This window comes from Orycteropus afer, unplaced genomic scaffold, assembly GCF_000298275.1.
Source record: "Orycteropus afer afer isolate SDZICR_OR568_19922 unplaced genomic scaffold, OryAfe1.0 scaffold00047, whole genome shotgun sequence".
Classification (NCBI taxonomy): Eukaryota; Metazoa; Chordata; class Mammalia; order Tubulidentata; family Orycteropodidae; genus Orycteropus; species Orycteropus afer.
Window position 1 is genome coordinate 9,412,914 of NW_006921634.1, and position 5,901 is coordinate 9,418,814.

A 5,901-nucleotide genomic window follows, 5' to 3' on the forward strand; every position below is an offset into this window, starting at 1 on the left:
TATCCTTTGTGATGATGAATGCCACACCATTCTCTTCAAACTGTCATTCCTGGCATAATAGATCATATGGTTGTCTGATTTAAAATGGTCAAAATGAATCCATTTCAGCTCACTAATGCCTAAAATATCAATCTTTATGCATTCCATTTCATTTCTGACCACTTTCAATTTTCCTAGATTCATACTTCCTACATTCCATGTTCCAGTTATTAATGGATGTTTGCTGCTGTTTCTCCTCAATTGAGTGGTGCCACATCAGCAAATGGAGGTCTTGAAAGCTTTACCTTATCCATATGAGTAAGGCTTATTTTACTCTGATGATGCAGCTCTTTCCCAGTCTTGTTTTGAGAGCCTTCTAACGTAAGTGACTCATCCTCCTTCTCTGCATTGGAAAATGTTTGTGCTTTGAGATATACTTAATTGTTTTGGCAATTGGAATTTGAGATACAAAAATCAAATGACAGATAGAATCTGCAATATTTAGTTATTCTTCCACTTTTTTCATTTAAGATATATTTATCAACATATGAACCAGGCACTGTTCTAGACACTGGGAATGTCAAGGCAAGCATGACTGACAGGGTACTCACTCTCATGGAACTTACATTTTAGTGGTGGATATGAATTCCCAAAAGTCTACTCAAATTCTTTTGGAATATTTATTAACAAATAAACATAAGTTCTGTCCAGCTCTGTTGTCTTTGAATAGCTTGAAGATTGACACATAGACATCCCTCAGAGTCACAGAGGCAATATTTGGTAATGGTTAAAAAACTCAGAATCAATTGTTGACTCTTGATTGAATATTGATTAGCTTTGTGATGTTGAGTAAGTTATTTACCCTGTGTGAACCTCAAACTTTGAAATATTTTACTGTTTTTATCGTGATTTCTTCTTTAACCCTGAATTGCATAGAAGACTGTGCTTTAGTGTTCAGACTAGTGAGAGATACAGCAAAGTTCATTTTCCTATCAGTATTCAGCCTGAATCAGCTCTTTCCCCTTGATATTAGGAAGGCCAGTTAGCTAAATATTCACTGTAAAATTATTTCTCCTATGTTCATATGCCTATGCAAATTACCATGTTATCTCATCAGCATATTTATATTAGTATTGGAGGTTTTCATTTTCAAATGAAGTATGTACCTATAATGAAATGAACAAATTTCCTTATATTTGTTATATGGTGAAATCTCTATCAGTTACTTGAGAATATAAATGTAAAATTATTACTGTAAGAGATAAGTACTGTAAAAATTGATAATAGTGAAAGCTGCTTCTAATTTGTTTTGTACAAACATTAAATATTAAGGATATTCAAATGATATGATAATTAGAGGAATGGATTGATTATTATGGAAATGTTAAGAGAGTATATTAGCTAAATAAATTTAGGAAGATCATTATATTCTTTTTGTTCCCTAAATGAGTACTGAAATAAACTACATAATAATACAAGGCAGAAAAATAGAAAGTAGATTTTGATGAGATTTTACTCTCAATTGAAGTATTTGGTATTCAACAAAGTAATCTTGAACAACCATATTTAATTTTAAGTTATTTAGTACAGGCATACTTAAGAGATATTGTGGGTTTGACTCTAGATCTTTGCAACAATGTGAATATCACAATAAGGGGTCACACAATTTTTTTTATTTCCTGGTGCATATAAAAGTTAAATTCACATTCTACTGCATTCTACTAAGTGTGCAATAGCATTATGAAAAAATGAAGTATCATGAGAATTACCAAAATATGACAGAAATACAAAGTGAGCACATGCTGTTGGGAAAATGGCACTGATAGATCTGCTTGATGTAGGTTGTGCTTTGAGATATACTTAATTGTTTTGGCAACTGGAGTTTGTGATACAAAAATCAAATGACAGATTGGACCTGCAATCTTCAATTCATTAAAAAAAAAAAAAAAACAGTATCTGTGAACTGTAATAAAGCAAAGCATAATAAAAAGAGGTATGCATGTACTGTTTGGGTTCCAATGACTTACCTAATCTAATGATCAAGTCTCAGTTTTCATATTACTTGAAATATCAGAATACGGTTGATTACAACTTATTCTTTGAAATATTTTCTTTACTTGGATTTCAGGACACCATACTCCTTATAGCCCTTCTATCTCAATGGTTATTGCTTATCCTCTTTGCAGATTGTTTCTTGTCATCTCGTGGACCTTGAAATATTAGCATTCTCTGCAGCTGAGTCATTGGACCTCAGCTCTTATCTTTACTCACCATTTTGATTGTTTCATTTAGCCTCATGGTTTTAAATACCGTACATACACTGCTTTCTTCCAAATGCATATATTTATCCTGTGATTCTCACCTGAGCTCTATCCTTACATATCCAAATGTTTTCTTGATATTTCTATTTTGATGTCTAAAACTCATCTCAGTTTTGACATATTCAAAAGTGAATTCCTGGTATTCTCCCAAAACAAACTATTCCTTTTGTTTTTGTTGTTGTTATTAGTTGCCGTCCAGTTGGCTTTGGACTCATGGCAAACTTATGTAGAACAGAATGAAACATTGCCATCTTCATGATCATTGGTATGTTTGAACATTTGAGCCCATTGTTGTGACCATTATGTAGTGCCTTTCAACCTAATGGGCTCATCTTTCAGCACTGTATCAGACTATATTCTGTTGTGATCCATAAGATTTTCATTGGTTAATTTTTGGAAGTAGATTGCCAAACTTTTCTTCTTAGTTTGTGTTAGTCTGGAAGTTCATTGAAATCTGCCCACCATGGGTGACCCTGCATGACACAACAACAGGACAAATTAACAATGGATGGTAGATTCTTCCTTTTACCTCTCCATTTTCAATTTTCCTGATTCCTAGAAAAATATATTTTTCTTGTTGCTGAAATTAAAACATTTGATCCCATCATTGACTTCTCACTTACTCTTTATACTCTACAATTCAATACATTAACAAATTCTATTGCCTTTGCCTTCAAAATATTTCCAGAATCTGAACACTTCTCACCACTTCTGCTGATATCCCCTTGTCTGGATTATTACAATAGCTTTTTAACTTGTCTCACTGCTTCTATCTTTGCCTCACTACTGTTAGTTTTCAATATGGCTTCCAGATGATCTTCTACAAACATAAATCAAATGATATTACTTCCTACTCAAAATCCTCCAATGACTTCCCATCTCACTAGGGTAAAAATCATATCTCTTATATTTGACTACATGACTTTACAGCATCTCTTCTTCATGACAACCCATTATTTCTCTGATCAAAATCCCACTTTCTCCTCCTTTTTTTCACTGTCCTAGTCACATTGTGATCCTTGATAATCCTGGATCACACCAAGCATACTCCTAACCTCAGAATCTGTGTAGCTGCTGTTCACTCCCAAGGAAAACTCTTTCTGCAGATAATGACAAGGCTAATTCTCTGTGGTAGGCAACCTCTAAGATGACTCTCAATTATCCCTGGTATTCATGGCTCTGTGTAGTCATTTCCTGCATTTAATAGGTATGACCTATGTGATCAATAGGATATTGGATAAAGAACAATGTGGGACTCCTGAGTATAGGTCTTAAAGACATTGCAACTTCTACCTTGCTCTTTCTTAGGTCACTCACTTTGTGGGAAGCCGACTGCCATGTCATGAGGATGTTTAAGCAAGCCCTCTGAAGAGGCCCATATGGCAAGTAACTGAGGTTTCCTGCCAGTTGTCACCAACGAGTCACTAGCCAGGAGAGTAAGCAATCTTGGAAGCAAATCCTCTAGTCCTAGTCCATGTTCACCATGACATCTTGATGGCAACCTCATGAGAGGAATCTTTAAGACAGAATAACCCAATTAAGCTATTCTGAAATTCTTGAGAGGATAAGTGTTTCTTGTTGTTTTAAGATTCTAAGTTTTGGGGTAATTTCTAAGCAGCAGTAGATAATTCATACATTCGCTCACACCCTTGAAATCTTTGTTTAGATGTCTTTTCTCATAAATTCCTGATTTCACCCCTCTATTTGAGTAGGAAGCCTTGCAGAAATTGTGCTTATTGTCCATTTCCCCATCAGAACATGTGCTCCATGACAGCAGTCATTTTTGTCAGTTTTGTCAATGTTGATCATTGGTGGTCACAGTAGCTGGAACATAGCTGGCAGTCAGTACATGTTTCTTGACTAATGAGTACCTGAAGGAATGAACAGTTCTTTTTGAGACTTCTTCATTTCTTCTGAGGATGACTTTCATTCTCATCTCAGTATAAGTAATTCTATCACTTCTCAGTCTTATTCTCAACTTCTCAAATTCATTAAAGACTATAATATTTTTCTGGCGGAAAAATATGCAAAATTATGTACAATAATATTGTAATAAATCATCTGAGAACATAGATTTAATAAAGGATATAGGGGTTATAAAATAAAAAAGAAAGTGTTGGAGAAAAATGATGTATCCCAAAGTATCTTCAATCTTTCACTGACCCCAGTTGAAAGTTAGCTTCTGTACAGTATCACAAACATGCAGAATTGTGGAAGCAGGAATGTGTTAGACTGGGTTCTCTAGAGAAACAAAAACCAGCAAAGCTTATATATAGGAAGGAAGGTTGGGCAATCCTACTTCCGTAGTGATAACTGCCTCGGAAATCCAAGGAGGGGTCGCTACGAGTCGGGACCGACTCGATGGCAAATAACAACAACAACAATATATATATATATATATATATAAATTTATCTTAGGAAAATGGCTCACAAATGTATAGAAGCTGGCAAGTCCAAAGTCCCTGGAGGAAACATTGGGCTGGAGGCAGCCTTAGCTTCTACAACTGTAGGGGGCTGAGAAATTCAAGGCTGGCAGGCAATACACTGGTTGTTGACTCCAACGAAAGACAAATCCAAGATCTCCAGGCTGAGCGGTGGGCTGCTCACTCACGGAAGGTTATAGTCAGCACACCAGGGTCCCGATCCACAGAAGAATGTCTCTCTTCCCAGGATGTCCCTGGATATCCTGGAAGCAGGCCACACCCCTAGGGAAACTCCCCTTGGGCGGATTGACCACTTAGAACACAGTCATCCGATCCCATCATGGGAACAACCACACAGAACTGGGGTCCAGCCAAGTTGACACACAGCTCCAACTATCACAGGGAATAATATCGCAGTTGGCAGTGCTGACAAGTTATTGTCATGTAGTATAATGTCACAGTTTTAAATGGTGACATCTGAAAAATTTCAGTTTGTAATAATAATTAAAAATTTAAGGTATAAATTCAGATTTATATCAATACATTTTGTAATAGCATGAAAAGTTCAAAACACTTAGCAAAAAATTTAACAAAAGACATAGGAGATCTCTATATAGAAATCTACAGATCACTACTGAGAGAAACTGGAAAACCTAAATAAATGAGAAGATATGTTATACTTAGAACTTAGAGATGTTGTTTGTCCCCATGTGGATCTACAGATTTAATAAAATTCCAAAATAAATTCCAGCAGGCTTTTTTTTTTTTTAAATACAGAAATTGACAAGTTGATATTAAAATTTGTATGGAAATGTAAAGCATCTATAACAGCCTAAAAAACCTTAAGAAAGAAGAATAAATTTGAAGGACATATAGTGTCTGATTGTGAAGTCACTATAGAGTTATAAAGCTACAACAATTAATATGGAGTGGTATTGGTGTAATAAAGAAAAATTGAACAATGGAGCAGAATATAATCCAGTAATAGACTCACCATAAACAGTACGGTTGACAGATTTAGCAAACGAAAATAAAGAACATCTCATTAAATTTGAATTTCAGAGAAACAACAAAATTTTTTAGGATAAGTAAAATTATTTGTTATTTGTCTGAAACTGAAATTTAACTCGGTGTCTTATATTTTATGGAATTACCTTACATAAACAATGGAATGATTT